Below are 22,033 nucleotides of genomic sequence, written 5' to 3'. Positions count from 1 at the left end.
TCTTGAATAATGTAGCACATCTTCCAATGCAAATCAACTTGGTGTAGTTGTTAAACCTGAAAATCATAACATATAAACTATTAGAGAAGACAAATGTTTTGCATCTTCGAAGTATTGCAGAATAGGAGATCAAGTAATCGCTCAAGAAAAGAAAATGTCCAAAAATAATGCATATATTTTGAACATGTTGCAACTTATTACTCACTTCCATCTCCATTGATGTCTTGTTCATTGAAATCTCATCACATCTTATTGAAACATCAACACAAGAGAATGTAGGTTCCCAATGAAACCACCAAGCACATTGCAAATCACTTGAGTTGATAAATATACTTTTATCTCATAGACTGTTCTAGATAGTTTGTTGTAGAAGTTATAATCCAAGCATTTGCCTTGGTGTTTGAGTTCTCAAGCATTCTTGACAACAAAAATGAAGATACAGAGTGACCTTAAGCCTTTCCTAGCCAAATAAGACATTCTGGGAGGTTAATGTTGTCCAAGCATCCTATGAACACACATAAATAATCATAGTCAGATAAGAAATTTTCTCAATTTATAGTCATTAAGAACACCAAACTGATGACCTACAATTATTACGTATTGCTAGTTTTTTTGTGTATATAAGAGCTCGAAGGTACCTGGAAGATGGTGAATGATGTTTTGTGTGAATCCTATAGAGATAACTTTTGCAAATGAAGCTCGTTGCATCAAATCATGTCAAAGTATTGTGACATTAGTGAACCATTGGTGCCTTTTGTCTAGTTCTGGAATAACTAAAAGGAGTAAGTATTCTCATAATTTCTCATACCATCCAACATTTTTAGTGCCTGATTTTGCTTGTTTCTGTGCACTTATCTCTATCCTTGCCAGGTTACTGCAAATTGGGAATAAGGATTTTGTTTCAAAAATTTGAAAAAATCAAACATTTCTGTGTATGGAAAATCAAGCTCAAAAATATAAAGATAAATCAATTGAACAAAGAAGCAATGTGTCTTTTCACTTTTTGAACCTAATGTAACAAACAGAGGAAAAGAAAATATTGTTGCCACACTGATATCCATGTCTTTCATGAGATCAAGCATCAACAACTACCACTTGAAATAAGAGGAAGAGGAAAAACTTACTCTTTAGTTAAAAATTTAGATAACTGGTACTAATATTCCAACTCAGTTGTATGAGTAAAGAAGTAGCATTCATGGTAACCAGTTATATGCCAGCATTGGCAGGTAGAACAAAACCAACATAGAGCAATGTCAAGTATTCAGGAATGAATTATACCAGCCATTGTCATGAATTTTCTTGCATGTCTCATTGATACCTTCTTCATAGACTCCATGAGTTGATGGATATGTTACCAAAAGATTCGACGATCTATATCAATAGAGAAAGTGCACTTGTTTTGCAAATTTTATCAGCTTCATGTTCATAGTAAATTAAACAACCAAATCAAAGTGCAACTATTGTGAACTATCCATACCATAAGAGCAGATAGGTTTTCTATTTGCTTTAGCAACCTTCTCAATTCCTTAATGTTGATATTTCCCTTGGCATCAGTTCCAATAGCATCAATTTTCATTCCACACATAGATGCACTTGCAGGATTGGTTCCATGTGCCAAGACAGGTGTAATGCACTTGAATGGCCTCAAATGAAGAAAAGTAATAATCCAACATCAGAAAAGACTCATGTCAGTATTTAGAAAAATCTAAAACAAATGGACACTTGAGATCAGTATTTGTCTTCATTACACATTGGACCTTCTAAGTCAACTCTTTATGGAAAAATTCTTCTCTCTCCTAGACCATGGAGACTATGAAGGAATGGAAAGATCCATCGTATGGACACCGGGATAATGCAGAATAGAATGGGCGAATTTCAAAAATTTCTTTCCTTCATACAACTGGGAATCACATTCCCTATTTTAGAAAACTAATTTTCAAGGATCAATCTTGAATCAAGAACCGAACCAGATCTGAAACAAAACAGCAGGAGAGGGAAATACCTGATACGGAGAATTAGTATCCCCCCAATGAAGGTGTTCACGCCCAGAAAAGTCACCAAAGACTGCTCCCACTGAAGATGGCGCAGTGTAGGACGGAGCAGAATCAACAACGTTCTTCACAAGAACTGGATCCTTCGCAAGAACCCACTGGACGACAGGTGAGCACAACTTCTTTCACAAAGAACTAAAACCAAGAACGCTTCTTGATGACTCCCACGTGAGTGGAGACGAACTGCTAATGGCGGCGGCGACAGGAAGGAGGCAACAGAGAGAAATTGACATAGTTTCACTTAAGCTGATTTCTCTCTTCTAAGTTGTATCTATATCTTGGATGAGTGTGTTTTGAGGCTGCCACCCCCTCCTCCTTTTATAATCCTAAAGGGATCAGCTCCTAATCCCATTAGGAGATGTTAATCCCCTTAAGTGATAAGGTAGAGTCCTTATCTAATCTGTAGATCATGATCAACCCTCCTAATCTGATTAGGATTTTCCAGTTTTGAATCATATTCAAATTTGGACTCTTATTGAGTGGATAGGGACTTTTCCCTTATCCTTTAAGGCTGGTCCATATCTTAGATTTGCCCCATTCAAGCTAATTTAATTAGCCCAGCTCGTATTGGGCTTTTGGCCCATTAAATGTATGTGCTCACTGAAACCTTCCAAATTGCTGCCTAGTTAGGCTTTCTCTGTATGGCGTGGAACCCAAACGTTGATCTACACATCAGCCACAAGGGTTCGGCCCAGCCTCTATCACAAGGCCTAGCCAAATTCACTGGAAAGCCCAATGAACCCCTTGAGCCCATCATATGGACTCTATAGGCCCAACACTTACACTAAGTGGTCCTTGGGCCAAGCCACCTTGTAACACCCAAGGACTGTGGGCAGATGCAAGATTAGCCCATCAGGTTTAACCCTCAATGGCCTTACACTTAACCTCTCAACCGATAATGATCAAACACTGCCTAACAAGGGAGGACCTCTCCCCCAACTACAAGGTACAATGCTGCACTCTCCTCTTACATGGACCCCGGGGATTAAAACCTTTTGCAAACAGTTTTGGAAACATATATATATCGTATAAATATATTTTGCAAAACAAAATTTCAATGATTGAAATCAACTGTCGGCAGTTTTTGACCCCCTCTAAGGATCTCACTGATTGGCATATCAAAGATGGCCCAATCCGCCACCTAGTGCGGTACCATAATCGAGTCTAGGGGTCAGGTGTAACATTCCAGTTTTGCCCATTAATCGCCAAGGTCCAGGGCAATACTGGAATTCTGATCCGGTTCAAGGTCTTAAGCTGATCCCACACTACATGTACCTCGGGTCTCACCTTGGTGGCAGAGACAGGCCACCCCAACCGACTTGGCGGCACATTAGTGTCAGCTTTATCAGGATAGGTCTCCCCAGACCAACCCACTGGCTGTGAACGTTATAAACTAACACAAGTCTCATAAGTGTCCGGTTTTAAGGGTATTACACAAAAATACACCACATGACATGAATCAAATATGCACTTTATTCATTTACAATAAATGTCATAAGTACATCAAACCAATTGGAGTTAAGGGCATACAAAACTATCTAACAGACTATGGCCGTATAAGGTAAGAAAATATAATTCCCATATCCAAATTTTAGTTATGTTCACGGTTAAGTAGAAGTTTGAATAAATTCAAGGTCAAATGTTAAATTTAAATCGATCAAGTTTTGACACCCTAGATTCTGTAATCAAAGAGGAGACCCTAGATTCAAATGATACATAGCTTATATTACTGTTGCATGGAAGTTTCTAGCAAATAGATTCTTTTAAGGTATCCAGATCAAGCCTTGCTACAAAATCACCAACTTGCACCAAAAAGCAATTTATAGAATAAGGAAGGAAGGAAGGAAGAGAAATAAACCTCAACCACTCAAGTAGAGAAAGGTTTACTTGAATTGCCTAGCCTTTACATATTTCAAAATGAATGATTCTAGAAGCAGATAATAGGAGTGGCATACACATCTTCATAATACCAACTTCTGCATTAGCTATTGGAAGAAACAAAGAGCAAGAATTTTCCAGAATTTCAAATCCGTAGGCATGAGGGTTTGAATGACAAAAAGAAAAATATATCAGCTAAAAATGAATAAGTTCAATTGGAAGTAGCACCAAATGGTGGCCAAAATATTTTGATCAGATGTTATATAGGGAAATAAACAATAAATAAACGAAGGAAAGGAAAAACTTGTGAAAGAGGAGTGGTTTGCACAAATTCCATTTTATGATAAAGGGCAGACACCCCCTAATCATTAGTCAAAAAATTGTGTTTTTCATAATGATATGGATGGTTTATCAAAAAATCATCAGTACCTTTGTAAATTAAAGAAATAAACATGTGAAATGTAGAAATTTTCATTTCCTCTACTTTTCTTTAAGGAAGAAAGCAACCTTTATTTAAAGGGAAGGGGTGGGATTCCTAAAACTCAAGACTATGCAAGATGAATCTTATCCACGAAGAGCATAAAACATCAATATCAGATATTTGCAAACCAGAGCTTAATCGTATTAACTAATATTTCATGCATAGTGGTGCATCGAACAAAAACCTCCACGTCTTCTACATACATAAAACCATAAAGTAATTACATATACACTTATGCTGATTAATAGAGAAAAATAAAATAGTATATCCGTGGAGAACCAATAGTTTGGTAAGAGTTTTCCAAACAAGAAATAGACTAGCCAAAAGTGAATTGGGAGGAGTGAGCTATATGTGGATTGTCTAGATAGTTTCTTTATTATTTTGGGTAAAATACAAAAACCTCCCCTAAACTTTTTGACAATCATAAAAATTTCCCCCATAGTTTTATTTTAGCAAAAACCTACATGCTATTTTTAAAAAATTTTGACAAAAACCTCCCTTCCATCAATGATCATGATGGAAAATGTTAAACCGATGATCAAATCTTCCCAAATAATTTTTACAAATTAATTTGCATCTGTTTTTATTAAAATACTCTTGTCGACATATTGTCATCTTTCCCTTTCCTATTGTCATCCACCACGGCCATGGATGTCTGTAGAGACAGGGAACTAGAGTTCAAGTCCATAGCATAGTAGCTCGGGTCGTGGTATCCAATGGCCAGAACATCAGTGCTGATGACGCTTAGAGATTCGACGGACAATGCCACGATGGGTGAGAAGAGACTGATGGAGCTAGAGGAACCGAATCACGTCCTCCTAAATATGCCAGCAGAACTCCCGGTCGTTGTGGAGTGCAGGACCGAACGAAGATTTCTACAGGAGCTTTTAGCTTGAATTATTGTTGATGCTTCTTTGTATTGGAATGATTAGATTCCAGGATCCTTCGAGAATGAGATGAATCACATCTAACAAGCTGAAAAATGAGAAAAAACTGAGAAACAAAAATTAATTGCCTGACTATTTTATTTGGAATTTTTTACAAGTTTGATAGTAAAAGTAAACAAAAAATGAGATGTTTAATTGGAAATAAATCCCAAGAAATGGACGTATCTGCATTTATGATAAGTGACAAATTTTGATATGATAAGATCAATAAAATGGTAGAACAAAATTCATGAAGCAATCCGGAACTGAAGGGAAAACAAAGGAAATTTTAGTTGAAAAGCAATGGCCATTGGCAGAGGGTTTTCATGAAAAAAAAATATATATTTTAAGTTGCAAAAAAGCAATCAATCAAAGAAGTACACCTTGCAAATTTCTCGACATGGAAAAATATATATTCAAATCTGAACAGAGGCTAATGATTTCTTTTTATCTTAACCTGAAATGTGGCTCAACATGCCTCACAATCCCTACGGCCTTGGGAAGAACAGAGATCGGGGATTTAAGCGCAAAAGGACACGAAAGGTTCTCCTCTTTACAAAGAAAGAAGATAACATCAACCATGCAAATCTTCCTGACACATTGACAATATTCGAAGTCAACCTTGGGCTTTGATGAGTGATTGCAGCTCCATAGGCTGAGATAGTCCTGAACTCTTGAGCACCGACAACACGTCACCTATGGTGGTAGAGATTGAGAGAGACCTCAGCGCCGGTTTTCCAATGCAGAGGTCAGGACTCCAACTGTTAGATAATATGTGGACAGGTGTATGTCGGTGGGAAAGGGAAAGATGACAATATGTCGATAGGTGTATTTTAATAAAAACATATGCAAAATTAATTTACAAAAGGGTAAAATAGATATTTGGAAAATATTTGAACATCAGTTTAATGTATTTCGTCATGATTATTGATGGAAGGGAGGTTTTTGTCAAATTGTTTAAAAATAGCGGAGAGGTTTTTGCTAAAGTAAAACTATAGCGGAGGTTTTTATGATTGTTAGAAAGTTCAGGGGAGGTTTTTGTATTTTACCCTTTTTTTGAGGGAGTAAAAAGATACGAGGAAAAAGAATTTATGATTTAATTTTTTATTTTCTACTGTTTTGATAGAGAGAGCCTTTGAAAGAGTGAAATGAAGAAAAAGGATTTGTATAGTGGCCTCCATATAATGAACTAAAGAGGGACCTATAAGTGGAGTTAACCCACTTGTAGTGGAAAAAACTAGAAGTGCAACTTGCGTGGGCTCAGATTGGAAAATTGTTAAAATTGGGTACTTGATTTGCACCTCTAGGAAAAACTAAAGTGGATTGCAATATCTTTCTTCACCTATTAATATAGTCATGCAACCAAAAGAAAATGAAAACACCTTTTCAATATATGCTGCTCTAAGCTTCAAGACATTCATTTCTGTAATATAGGGGGGTCAATTGAATAGGTTGTGCCCCAACCCGACCCAATCCAATGTGTACCCAATGATGATGGGCAGTCAAAACCCATTTCAATCCAAATAAATTGGACAAAGGGTCCAATTTGATCCATTTTAATGCAAAAAGATGATCCAATCCAAAAAAAATATTGAAACAACAAAAATCTCAAAATTAGTAAAAATTATAGAAAATATAAAATTTACAAGAAAATATCAAATATTTCAGAAAAATATAAAAATTGTAGAAAATGGAAAGAAGCAACAGATTGAAGGGGTTTCTCCCTCTCAAATATGGCATTTATAGGTATGTCATGCAACTGCTTCAGTTGGTGTTGCAATTTCTAGGGGCTAGGCTAAAATCAAATTACAATGGAATAAACTTTTGGCTATGTTGGAGTTTAGGCCTGCTCAATTGTAGACCTTACATGGAAAATACAAAACCACATGTGGAAAATACGAAGTCTTAGTTCAAATCTTACTTTTTTCCCCAACAAGCATTCAAACACACAAATCAATTCCTCTAGGATGAGATGGAAAGTATGGAGAGACTAAAATAGGATAGAGAAGTACTAGAATCCTATGGTTGCAATTTAAAGTTGGGAGGGTAAAAAAACTATGAAAACAGGGTTTTAGAAGCAAAATTTAAAGTTGGTTGCAATTTCTGTCCAAAATTTTTCCAGCCTAAAAGGGGTTTTCCCTCTAACCTCCAAATCTGTACTTAGGGTGATAGGCCAGTGATCGGAAGTACAACGGGAGTGGATCTCCTGAAAGGTCAGGGGGTATTGGGCTTCCCAATCTGAAGTAATTAAAAATTTGTCAAGCCTACAACTTAACGCATTCTCCTGAACGTTCGACCAGGTAAAATTACCATTCCTTAGGGGGAGGTCGTGTAGCCTGCATCTGGAAATGAAGTTGGAGAACTCCCTCATACTTCTATTTACCCTCTTCCCATTGGAGTGCTCCTGACTGAATCTCATGACATTGAAGTCTCCTCCCACGCACTAGGGAAACTCATCATGTTCATTTAAGGAATCCAGCTCTTCCCAAAATCTACTCCTAATTGATGGAGCATTAGGTCGATAAAAATTAAATGCAAGAAACAAGATATGTCAGACAGAGATGGTTTGAATGAGATTATTGAACTTCTTTACTAATGCACGATTAACTACAAAAGAAATGAGAAAGAAAGAAAGCTAATTTAACTAAGATTAATGTAAATGCTTGAGATGTTAAGGTGAATACCATGGGCCTCATCAATAGTCTTTAGAAAGGAGAAATGGTGGGATTAGGTACATCTCAAAGTGGGTCCTACTTGTAGTATGTAAGACTAAAAAACATGCAACGCATCTAAACTTTTTCATGGATGATGGAGTTAAACACTTTCCTAGCTAGCAGCCGATAATGGCATGTGAACATGATGATTCTAATGTACGAAAAGATAACTAAGGGAAGAAGAAATTAATGATGAGTAAAAGAAAAGAAAGGAAATATCTAAAAGGGATGGTAGAATCCATCATATGGACGCCAAAACAGTTGCGGAATGGGTGGGCGAATTTCAAAAATTTTCTACCTACCTTTTAACTGGGAATCACATTCTCTAATTTTAGAATCAAGATTCAAGGATCCTACTTGAACCAGAACCGAACCAGATCTGAACCAAAAGTGAAGGGAGTAATTATACCTGACCTAGAGAAACAATATCTCCCAAAGTTGGTGTTCATGCCCAAAGAAGGAACCAACATCTGCTCCTGCTAAAGATGACACAGCAACTGTGGAATAGAACCAGCAGGGTACATCCTACACACTGAATCCTTCACAAGAATCCTTTGGATGACAATGAGCACCAAACCGAATCAGTCTTTCAAGAAAGACTGATATCAAGAACTTTTCTTGATCTTTCTCTGACAGAGAAAACGAGCTGTGACATATGGTGGCGGCTACAACAAGAGGAGACTGGAGAAGAAGGTGGCGAACTGCTTTTCTTCTCTAGGGTTTTTGAGATCCTATCTCACAAAACTGCAAGGTGTGTTCTTCTTTTCTTAGAGTTCAAATTCTTGTTATTCGAATAGGGTTTCCTCCAATTGCTTAATGATTAAGAAAAGATTTCCTGATCATATCAGGAGTTGCCCTTATCCAAATCTGTATTTGGATTATGACTCTTCTTAATCCTATCTGCAGATTAGATAAGCTTTTGGGCTCATCCTAATCTCAGATCTGCCCCTTAATAATGACTGATCATATCAGCCCAGTTCAAAATGGGCTTTAGGCCCAATAAGGTTATGTGCTCAATAGTCTTCCAAACTGCTGCCCAGTTGGCTTCTTTGTATGGCGTGGGACCCAAGCATTGATTTACACACCAGCCTCATGGGTTCGGCCCAGCCTCTGTTACAAGGCCAGCCAAATTAACTGGTGAGCCCAGTGAACCCCTTGAGCCCATCATATGGACCCTATGGCCCTAACACTTATACTAAGTGATCCCTAGGCCAAGCCATTTTATAAAAACCCAAGGACTGTGAGCAGGTGCAAGATTAGCCCATCAGGTATCAGCCCAAATGGCCTTACACTTAACCTCTCATCCCATAATGATAAAGCACTGCCCGACAAGAGAAGACCTCTCCCTTGGTTGCAAGGAATAATGCTACACTATCTACTCACATGGATCCCAGGAATTAAAACCATTTGCAAACATTTTGAAACTATACTTAAATATATATCATATATATAAATTTTGCAAAACAAAATTCCAACAATTGAAATCAACTACCGGAAGTTTGGTTTCCATTAGAGAGAGTGCATCCCCGATCATTACCTTTGTCCGACAAAGGGGCTGATCCCGTCACTATGATCACCCACTCAGATGAATTCTCAGACCATCCCAACATACCCAGGTTTTGACCCCTCTTAGGATCTCACTGATTGGCATATCAAAGACAACCCAATCCGACACCTAGTGCAGTACCATAATCGGGTCTAGGGGTCAGGTGTAACTTTCTAGTTTTGCCCATTAATCTCCAAGGTCCAAGGCAGTACTGGAAATCTGGTCCAGTTCAAGGGTTCAAGTAATCCTACACTACGTGTACCTTGGGTCTCACCCTGGCGGCTGAGACAAGCCACCCCAACAGTTGGCAGCACACCAGTGTCAGCCTAGGTAGGATAAATCTCCCTAGACTTATCCAACGGCTGTGAACATTTAAAACCCACACAAGCCTCATTAAGTGTCCAGTTTTAAGGTCTTACACAGAAGTATACCACACAACATGAATCAAACATGTACTTCATTTATTTACATTAAATATCAAAAGTACATCAAAACTAATTGAAGCTAAGGTCATACAAAAATTGTCCAACAATATCGAGTGACTATATAACTGAATGAAACCTCTTCAAGACATAAAGAGAAAAAGAATGAAAGAAATCGTAATTGTCGATGATGCACATTCAATAAGAAACCAAGAGACTACTAATTACTAGCTAGTTGGCAAATCCTAATTTACTACCAAAAAAATAGATTTGAAATTATCTATTGTCAGCACCCAATTTTTGCTCGGTCCCTTCACCCTACCTTTTTGTACCCTCCTCTTAGACCCCAAAAATTCAGAAAAACAACTTGATTAACTTAAGACTTTCCAAAACCCTAAAATTCCCTCATTTGACACAATCCATGGGACAAATAAGAATCTTTAGATCAACATCAACATTTGATTAGACATCATTCCTAGACTTAGAAAATTATAACCTAGTTTAGTCAATTTTCATGACTAAACTCCAAAGGGCTACTGTTCATCATGCCAACTTCCTTTCTAACAGCTTCGATCTATGTGATATTCTTATTTTAACTCCTCCTAAATCAAATCCAACATATTCATCACCTCAAGATCAATAGGAAACAATAAACTAGCAAATCCCAACACAAAAATATGACAACCAACCGTAAAAGCATCAAGATCCCATTCTGATGACCCTGATTGATTACCAAGATTGACCACATTTTTCTCAAATCAGAACCATCCACTTGACTCCTCACCCTAATCCATTCCTACCTACCAAATTGTAGCTCAAAATTCCCCTATTTGACCCCTTTCATCAAGCCTAGATCCTATTTCAACAAATATCCTTAATTAGAGCTTACCATCCGTCATCCCAACTTCATGACCAATCAGACCTTACCATTGTATTTGGAAACCTAGAAAACCTCAAATCTCCTTAATCTGATTCATTCTTGACCCATTAGAACACTTGGACCAATGAAATATAACCTAATAGACCCAAAAAAGCCTAAAAACCCTAAGATATCCCTACTCAAAACCAAGAAAAGACAAAATAATGTTTTAAAATTCATCAAATTTACATTTTCTGCCATCAACAACCTCAATTAAGGGTGTCAATGGACCGGTTTTGGATTGGACCCCATCCAATCCAAAATCAATTTAGACAGATTGGATGGACCAACAAGACATATTGGATTAAACCAATCCGGTCCAAAATATTTATTAGATTGGATTGGATTAAGCCAGTATCTGGCCCATGGATATAGGATAAGAATATCTGTCAATGGACCAGGTTTAGGTTGAAACCAATCTAAATCAAAATGAATTTGAATAGATTGGACAATCCAAACAATGAATTGGACCGGTCCAAATTAGTCCAAAGCATTCATTAGATTGGATTGGACCTAGTCCATTTATAATGGATTCACAATGGACTAGATCAGATTGGACCATATCCAATCCAATTGACACCCCTAGCCTCAATTACGATACTGCCATGACAGGCATGCCCCAAGCTCCCATTGGATGCACAAAACCCGTGAAAACCACCCCTAAATCGAAGAAAGTATTTCACCAAATAGGAAAGCCTGATTGGGCATTTGTTTCTTTGATTAATCTTTGCCTATTTGTGTGAAAAATCGTTGTTGAGTCTCAGGCACTATAGTTGGACAAGTTTTAGACCCTTTCTCCTCCTTTTTTCTCTCTAAATAGAGGCCTAACTTAAGCTTGAGGGGGGGGGGGGGCAGTTTTTCCAACTTTAGTAATACACCCATTTTACTTGAAATCTCAAAATCCTTGAAGCCAAGCTTAAGCTTGAAATTTGTTTCCCCTCTTTTTCAGACATAACACTAGAAATGCTCAGCCCAACCCTATAATTTGCTCAAGCTTTGTTTGAAGTCTTTCTAGTTGTTGGAAAGTTTGTTTCAAGGTCACACATGAGAGGTAAATTTCTCATTCCACTATCTCTTTGCTTTTAGTTTAGTTTCGAATTGCTTAAAGTCCTAAAACCATGAGAAATTTGCATTCTCAACTTCCTCTTAATTGAGAAAAAGAGGTAGAGAGGCGAGGGTCTTAAGGAAACCAGTACCTAAGATCCGATAACATTACCTCAAATCAATTTTGGGCGAATTTGGGAATGTTTTCACTAGATTTTAGGAGCTTTGAGCAATCCTATTAATTCACGTTTCACTAGAATTTGAGCCTAAACAACACCCATATTGGGTTGATAAAGCAACTTGGAGAAAGGGGTGCCTAATACCTTCCCTCTTCCAATCGTTGGGACCCAAATTTTGGGCAAATTTGGGAATGTTTTTGATGAGAGTAGAATTTATCATATTTTTAGCCCAATTTATTCTGTTTTTTATACTAAATTAGCATCTAATTGGACTCATATCTCTTGTATTTTGGTCCAGGGTATGAAAGAAGGCATCAAGAGCAAAGAAAGACAAATCGGATGATTTTTCACAGTTTCGACATCGTTCAGTGATCTGGGCCTAACTCGCGTCTCCGAACTCCGAATGGGCTGATTCAAGATCCACTGGAAAGATAAGAGAAAAAAAAAAACAACTTTTATGTTTTGGACTTTCGCAGATTCAGCCTGCATCAAAGTCAATTCCGGGCCCGAAGTCGCGGCAAATTCACAGGAAGGCCCAATCCGCAACTGAAGCCCAACTCGCAGAAAAGCCTGGCTGAAGACCAATTCGCAGAGGAGGTCTATTACGAATCCAAGAACAAGAAAATAAGAAGAATCCTTCTAGATTTAAATTCATGATGTAATCTTAGAGTGATAAAAGGATTGAGTTCAAGAGATAAAGAGATAGGATTAGAATTAGGACAGGACTTTCTATTTCTTGTAAACATCAACTTCAAGAGAAAGTAGGAGACCACCCCCTCCCCTTTAATTTATATAAAGGAGGGGGCGGACCAGCTTTAGGTATCACTTGATCACTTGATCACTTGATCACTGAATTATTTAATCATTCAACTTCTGATCTGAATCAAGAAGCAATGAGCAATCAGTTAAGAAGGGTTCAAGAAAGGTTCAAGAATCCAAGAAACTTCAAGAAGAGGAGATCTCAGCACCATGGGCGAATTCAAGAGTTTTTTCTTCCCCTTTGTTTGTTTTAATTCTTCCATCATGAACTAATTTGTTTCTTGCTAGGGCTATGGAAAGCCTAACCATGTTAATGAATATATTTTTATCTTCTTGATTTATCCAAGATTGTGATTTCCATATAATCTATGAATTATTGTGCTTAATGCAATTAAGAGCTTGGCCACCTCTTAATTGATTTGGGTTATGTGAATGAATTGAGAGAGGAATTCACATAATTGATAGAATAATTCATACTGTGAATTGAATGGTATATAGAGATATATATACATGATTCATTTGAATTTAATGGTTTTCTTGGACTTAATGTACTTCCATCTTGAGAGCTCTACTCGAGAGATCGAAGGGTTACTTGATGGGCGTAGGTTTAGTATATCTCGAGAGAGAATATTAAATAAATTTGTGAAAATCTTAACTTATGGGAATGACAATTAGTCTTGGATAATTGGACCCATCAATATTCATTGCATTGGTTAGGTGGACCAAAAGTCCTAGCGATTCCATCATTTGCATATTCGATTAGTGATCACCCTTGTTTTTATTTTCTTTTTTCTATTTTCAGTAGTTCTTGTTTCCTTAAATCTAAATTTCGACTGTCCAAATAATTAGGGAAGACTATGATTCTAATACTTATTTTGTTAAATCCCCGTGGGAACGATATTATTATACTACTTGATAACTAGTACACTTGCTAGGGTTATATATTTATAGCTATCATGTTTTTGGCGCCGTTGACAGGAATTTAATCCTAAAATAATATTAGAATTTGTTAACCTTAATTAATTTGGACTTTTTTCTGTTATTATTTTTATTATTATTCTATTTTCCTATTTCTTTTTATTTCTGTTATTAATTTTATTTGTTTGTTCGAATTCTTGTTAGTTCAGAATTACTAGTGCATGACACGCACTAGACAGGAAGGATTGGCAGAATTCGATCCTGAGATTGAAAGGACCCTTCGTTTGTTGCAAAGGGCCAACAAAGGAAAAGCAAGAGAAGAGGTTGTTATTTGCGAACCAGCCATAGAGATAGAAGTAGAGATGGCAGAAGGAAATCGCACCCTCTTGGATTATGCTTGTCCAAACATTGGTGGGGTGACATCCAGCATTTGCAAGCCTACCATCCATGCCAATAATTTTGAAATAAAGCCTGCAATAATTCAAATGATCCAAACTAGTATTCAGTTTAGTGGGTTACCAAGTGATGACCCTAATGCACATATCGTTAACTTCCTTGAAATATGTGATACATTTAAACACAATGGAGTTAGTGATGATAAAATTAGGTTAAGATTATTTCCTTTTTCATTGCATGATAGAGCTAAAGATTGGCTTAACTCACTCCCTGCAGGAAGCATCACCATTTGGAATGATTTAACCCAGAAATTTTTGGCTAAATATTTCCCACCCTCCAAAACAGCAAAATTAATTAATGATATTACAACTTTTGCTCAATTTGAGAGGGAGTCCTTGTATGAAGCATGGGAACGATTCAAGGAAATGCTTAGGAAGTGTCCTCACCATGGGATACCAACTTGGCGACAGATTCAAACTTTTTACAATGGTATTAACCCCTCTAATCGATCTATTATTGATGCAGCCGTAGGTGGTACGATCATGAGGAAAACACCGGAGGAAGCTTATGACCTAATAGAAGAGATGGTGTCAAACAGCTACCAATGGAGCAATGATCAAACCAATCAGAGGGGAGTACACCATTTCGATTCCCTTGTAGCCATATCTACGCAACTTGCTAGTCTGAATAAGAAGTTTGATGCTTTTAATATTGCAACCATTAATACACCATCTAGCATCTCATGTGATTTATGTGGTCAAATAGGACATACTAATTCTGATTGTCAATTAAATAGTCCTTTTATTTCCCATGAGAATGCTAATTTTATCTCTCATGCTGGCAGGTCAAACTTCAACCCATACTCCAATACATACAACCCAGGGTGAAGGAGTCATCCCAACTTCTCTTGGAGCAACAATCATCAAAAGGCACCCATGGGATTCCAACCACAACCGCCCCCACAAGAGAAAAAGAGCAATCTGGAGGAGATGATTTCTAAGTTCATCAACACTGCTGAAGCAAAATTCCAAAGCCATGAAACAGCAATTAAGAACTTAGAAGCTCAAATGGGGCAGGTTGTAAGCATGTTATTAGAAAGGAAAGAGGGAAGACTACCCAGCAACACAAAAAGGAACCCCAGAGAGCAAGTAAACGCCATAACTTTAAGAAGTGGGAAAAAAGTTGGCGAAATTCAAAGAAACGACAAGGAAGCTGAAGTGGCCGATCTACAAAAGGAGAATGAGGGAAGTACCCCTAAACTGAATTTACATGAAATTAAACTTCCTATTCCCTACCTAAGAAGAGTCTTGAAGGCTAAATTAGATAAGCAATTTGAAAAATTTTTAGAAGTTTTCAAAAAGATTCATATTAACCTTCCTCTTCTTGATGTTTTGTCATAGATGCCGAAGTATGCCAAATTCTTGAAAGAGGTAATGTCCAACAAAAGAAAGTGAGAGGATGGTGAGATGGTAAAACTAAACGAAGAATGTTCAACAATTCTTCAAAAGAAATTGCCCCCAAAGCTTAAGGATCCAAGGAGTTTTTCTATACCTTGCACCATAGGGAATACTGAATTTGAAAAAGCTTTATGTGATTTAGGTGCTAGTATAAATTTAATACCTTATTATATTTTTGAAAAACTTGGATTGCATGAACTAACATCTACAACTATTATCCTGCAATTAGCTGATAGAAGCATTAAATATCCTAGGGGAATAGTAGAATATGTTTTGGTCAAAGTGGGCAATTTTATTATTCCTGCTGATTTCGTTGTGTTGGATATGGAGGAAGATAGGACAATGCCGTTGATTCTAGGGAGACCTTTTCTTGCTACTGGTGATGCTTTAATTGATGTGCGAAAAGGTCTACTTACCCTTAGAATCAATGGTGAAGAAGTGGTGTTCAATGTATTTAAAACCATGGAACATCCCAACACAATTGAACATGAAATTTATGCAATCGATAGCATTGATGTTGGTGTAGCCGAAGTAGACACATCTAAATCAGAAGACACGCTAAAAGTTGCACTTAACAATAGTCCTAATCAATTGCAAAAAGTAGATCAGAAGTTTGTACTGAAATCAGAATTGCGAAATTTGACTTCTGAGCCAGATTCTTTTGAAATTACAATTCATAATGCATCTTTACATCCATCTCACACAAAACCCCTCCCATCTATTGTGCAGGTCCCTATTCCAGGTTTAAACCCACCTATGAAGGATGAAAGGGGGAAACATCAGAAGTTAAAAACCAAGTGGGGTGGACCCTTTAAAGGGGCTAAAGTATTCCCTCATGGAGCGATTGAAATACATAATGATGATGAGAGTACATTCAAGGTAAATGGATAGCGGTGGAAACATTTCATCGAAGGAGAACAACCCATCCACCATGGGTCCATTCTCTCCTTAAAACTGCCATGAAGGAAAGGTGAAAGTCAAGCTCATGACTTAAAGCAAGCGCTTGTGGGAGGCAACCCATTAAGTTTCTTTGTTTGATTCAGTTTTATTTCTTATGAGTATGTTTTTCTCTTTTTTGTATCTCACATCTGCAAGATCTCAACGAGACATTCAGGGAAGTCCTCTTCAATCTCTCTCTCTTTTTGTATTATGCATATTGCATACATTGAGGACAATGTATATCTTAAGTGTGGGGGAGGAGTAAGGGGTTGATAAAATTTTCGAACTCTAGCATGCTTTGATCATCATTTTTTACCTTTCCTTTTGAAATTTCTGCTCCTTAGAGACTTGTTTTTGAATGATTGCAAACCACCTTGAAACATGTGCTTAGGTAGGATAGACAAGAAAGGATGCAGGCAAATCTAGCTGAAATTTCTAACTAGGTAAGGCATCTCAGTAGTTTGAATGATCAACGGGCAAAATGCAATACAGAGTTGACCCTTGTGAGCATTTGGTTTCTAACGGACAAACAGGGTTTGATTATTCTAGAACTTGTTTTGTTAGGCATGTTGAGACCACGATAATGAGTTCATGTATTGGAATGTGTTATCCAAAAAAAAAATTTGAAAAAAAAAAACTCGTGTGAGATGGAGCATAAAATGCACTCACACCGAGAGAAAAAAGAGCTAGTGTGAGATGGAGCATAAAATGCACTCACACTAAAAGAATAAAAGGGTGAGATAGAGCATAAAATGCACTCATCCCTAGATCCCAAACCCTAATTCACCTTTTGATGCATTGCACTCATGATAAGTGGTGGAGATATGATACATGAGCAAGCTTATGGTAATAACATTCGTTGTTTCGTTCTGAAGAATCATGGGAGGGTATTTTTTGAATCTTGCCACATGTGATTATGAAAACAAAGAGGGCTTACTCTAGCCCTAAATTATTAATGCAAAGAGATGCCTGCTTCCCTTGATTGTCGATCTCACTTGGGGACATGAGGATTGGCGATTTAAGATTATTCTTGGACAAGTTAAAAAGGAAAAGAAGTGAACGAAGGGAAGAAGCATGGATACTGATCAAGGCCTACGAGAGGACAAATACCCTGTTGAGAGAAATCCAAAACAAATCTTTTAGTTAGTCTGCTATTGTTTTAATTTTGTTTTGAGTTTTGTCTTGCCCGAGGACGGGCAAGAGTTTAAGTGTGGGGGATTTGATGAGAGTAGAATTTATCATATTTTTATCCTCAATTATTCTATCTTTTATAATAAATTAGCATCTAATTGGACTCATATCTCTTGTATTTTGGTCCAGGGTATGAAAGAAGGCATCAAGAGCAAAGAAAGACAAATCGGATGATTTTTCACAGTTTCGACATCGTTCAGTGATCTGGACCTAACTCACGTCTCCGAACTCCGAATGGGCTGATTCAAGATCCACTGGAAAGATAAGAGAAAAAAAAAACAACTTTCATGTTTTGGACTTTCGCAGATTCGGCCTGCATCGAAGTCAATTCCGGGCCCAAAGTCGCGGCAAATTCATAGGAAGGCCCAATCCGCAACTGAAGCCCAACTCGCAGAAAAGCCTGACTGAAGCCCAATTCACAGATGAGGTCTATTACGAATCCAAGAACAAGAAAATAAGAAGAATCCTTCTAGATTTAAATTCATGATGTAATCTTAGAGTGATAAAAGGATTGAGTTCAAGAGATAAAGAAATAGGATTAGAATTAGGATAAGACTTTCTATTTCTTGTAAACATCAACTTCAAGAGAAAGTAGGAGACCACCCCCTCCCCTTTAATCTATATAAATGAGGGGGCAGACCAGCTTTAGGTATCACTTGATCACTTGATCACTGAATTATTCAATCATTCAACTTCTGATCTGAATCAAGAAGCAAAGAGCAATCAGTTAAGAAGGGTTCAAGAAAGGTTCAAGAATCCAAGAAACTTCAAGAAGAGGAGATCTCAGCACCATGGGCGAATTCAAGAGTTTTTTCTTCCCCTTTGTTTGTTTTAATTCTTCTATCATGAACTGATTTGTTTCTTGCTAGGGCTATGGAAAGCCTAACCATGTTAATGAATATATTTTTATCTTCTTGATTTATCCAAGATTGTGATTTCCATATAGTCTATGAATTATTGTGCTTAATGCAATTAAGAGCTTGGCCACCTCTTAATTGATTTGGGTTATGTGAATGAATTGAGAGAGGAATTCACATAATTGATAGAATAATTCATAGTGTGAATTGAATGGTATATAGAGATATATATACATGATTCATCTGAATTTAATGATTTTCTTGGATTTAATGCACTTCCATCTTGAGAGCTCTACTCGAGAGATCGAAGGGTTACCTGATGGGCGTAGGTTTAGTATATCTCGAGAGAGAATATTAAATAAATTTGTGAAAATCTTAACTTATGGGAATAACAATTAGTCTTGGATAATTGGACCCATCAATATTCATTGCATTGGTTAGGTGGACCAAAAGTCCTAGCGATTCCATCATTTGCATATTCGATTGGTGATCACCCTTGTTTTTATTTTCTTTTTTCTATTTTTCAGTAGTTCTTGTTTCCTTAAATCTAAATTTTGACTATCCAAATAATTAGGGAAGACTGTGATTCTAATACTTATTTTGTTAAATCCCCATGGGAACGATATTATTATACTATTCGATAACTAGTACACTTGCTAGGGTTATATATTTATAGCTATCAGTTTTCACCAGATTTTAGGAGCTTTGAGCAATCCTATTAATTCATGTTTCGCTAGAATTTGAGACTGAACAACACCCATATTGGGTTGATACCTTCCCTCTCAGTTGTGTGCCTTTTCCATGGAGAACGGAGTCACTATCAAAGACTTAAATCAAATTTTCCAATTTTAAAAATGAGGGCCCATTTCCTTCAAAAAATGGGTGGAAACTCCATTTTTTGAGCCAACCATGAGCTTACCGGAGCTCTCATCTATAATCGATAAGGATCACTAGATAAGAAGTGTCGTAAACTTACTTCACAAAACACTATAAAATGCTAACCTCACTTATTCTTGCATCTATTTAACATTTACGACAGTGATGAGATAGCTTAGAAAATTAATTAAATGGATTCAATTGAAAAAACTTACCTAGGATATGGTCTTTGGAAAAAAAGGTGAGAGAAGAAAATACAGTTACATTCTGTGACATTGGATTCCTCAATTGATCGATCACTGGGTTTTGGCTATGATTGTTGCATCGATTGCACATTCGTTGGCATGCTTGACTTCTTCCAATGCCTTCCCCAACTATATGAAGGATCCTAGGTATTTGGAGGAGGCTATATATGTTGATCATATATATGATCCAAAGAGTGAGTGAACATTGCTACCTAGACACTAGCTTCTTACTTTTATACAACAACAAATAAACTTCAAGCAAGATTTAACCTCAATTGACTCTAGGATCAATTATAGGAAAGAAGTGGAGGACTTGCATCGACTTCCACAACTAATGGGGTCATCATCATTATAATCATCCAAGACTTATCCCAAATATCTGGGGTTGGCTAGACGAATCTTTTTTTTTTCTCTAGTTTGTTCTGTTTATAACCATATACATTATTAAATTATTAGTTCTTAAATCATTTCTTACAACTACCCATGTCCTCTTTGGTCTATCCCAAGCTTTCTATCTTTCCACTTGTAACAGATCATTTCTTCTAACTGGAGATGTTGTAGGTCTTTTATGCACATGAGCAGACCATCTTAACCTACTCTCTCATTTGAATATTCATGCCTGAAGTGAGACTACCCCAAAGTACATGCTACTTATTTGCAATTTACCACCCTAAACAAAAATGAGTATGATAAATAGGAAGTATCTTCTTTAATGAAGTGAAATGTAAAGTTAAAACCAATAAAAAATGAACCATTTTCCTATCTATGTGGCAATATAGCAGTTCAACCATTAGGCTGAAATTGGTATGTCATAGTTAAAAAATTCAAAATAACAAAAAAAGGAGATGAAAAATACAAACAAATATATATTACAACTTTCAGATCATTTCTAATACTATATATTAATTTTATTAAACAAAAATAAGTGTGATAAATAAGAATTATTTTTATTAATGATGTAAATTAAGTGTAAATTTTAAAACTGAATGAAAAAAAATCATTTGCATCTATAGATGGTAGGTCAATAGTCTAATTTTTTGGTCAAATGAGTTAATCAATGATGTCAAATGAGTCTAATATTTTGGATACATCTTTAATATTACATATTCAACATATTGAACAAAAATAAATGTGAAAAATAAGATTTATTTCTACTAAAGCAAAACAGTTTTTACCCATCAAGGTGTTGCATTAACAGTTTAATGCCCAAGTCAAATGGATCAATCCATGAGGTGATAATTAAATAATAAAAATACATAAAATTTTAGAAACATAGAAACTTATAAAATAATCTGGTAAATCTCTAATATTACATATTCAAGATACTGAAAAGTATTTTATAAGTAATAATTACTTTTATTAGTGATAGGAATAAAATAAAAATTAGGGAAAAGAAGTAATAATGTCTAACTTGGGACTCAACTAAGTGGACTAAATAATTTAATGCATGGTTCAATTATCTAGATCACAATGTTATTAACCAAGTCAATGTTTCTATAGTAGCCATGTAGTTCGGTAGTGGATGGACCAAAAATCTTAGTTAGGTGGCGGATTGACTAATTTAACCATGATTCGATCTTCGGACAAAATACACATGTTCTAAAAATCGATTCAAATTGCATTTCTAGACTAACCAAACAACTCAGCTTAATATTGATATAAATTATATATAAAATTATAACTCATCTTATAAAATTTGTATAAAGTTGAACAAGTTTTAATGGATAGAGAGATATAGTGAGAGAATCAATATTCAGTTTCCTTTTAGAGATGGGATTTCTTTTTGTTACAATCTGTTTAATTGAGATTTTGTAAATGAACAAGTGTCCTAACTTGAATGGAAGGACACCTAAGGGGTATATAAGTCGAGGAGAGACGATCCCGTTATTCATATGTTTCTAAGAAAGAATTCTAATAATGGCTTTTTATTAGATGATATCATTCTCACCCTTACCCTCCACATCCCTACAATCTCCCCCATTTATTGCTTATTTTTCTCTCCTCTATTTAATTGTTGTTTTTTAATTATAAAAAGGGTAAATTCCTAAAATCTCCCATGAAGTTCCTGATTGTTGCTGAAACCTCCACTGAAGTTTGGTAATTGCAATCATCTCCCCTAAAGTTTCAATATGGTTGCAAGTAGACCCACTTTGTTAGAATCTTCAAAAAAACGGCATGAAAATGTCCAAAATACTCATGTAGTTAATTTTGACCAAAATTTTTATTTTTCAATTT

The 22,033-nt window shown here is 36.4% G+C and overlaps 1 non-coding gene and 1 pseudogene across 1 annotated transcript; both read right to left on the bottom strand.

Moving 5' to 3' along the window:
• Window positions 1–792: 792 nt before the first annotated feature.
• On the bottom strand, window positions 793–10,766 carry LOC148803009 (CBS domain-containing protein CBSX5-like; annotated as a pseudogene).
• Window positions 10,767–14,580: 3,814 nt separating this feature from the next.
• Window positions 14,581–14,687, bottom strand: LOC148803008 (small nucleolar RNA R71). The gene has a single exon (XR_016081597.1). It is a non-coding gene; the product is annotated as a small nucleolar RNA R71 (small nucleolar RNA).
• Between the last annotated feature and the right edge of the window lie 7,346 nt (window positions 14,688–22,033).

Source organism: Nelumbo nucifera, chromosome 1, assembly GCF_055504915.1.
Source record: "Nelumbo nucifera cultivar China Antique chromosome 1, China Antique-T2T, whole genome shotgun sequence".
NCBI classification, from domain to species: domain Eukaryota; kingdom Viridiplantae; phylum Streptophyta; class Magnoliopsida; order Proteales; family Nelumbonaceae; genus Nelumbo; species Nelumbo nucifera.
This window is presented reverse-complemented; position numbering and strand designations above follow the sequence as displayed.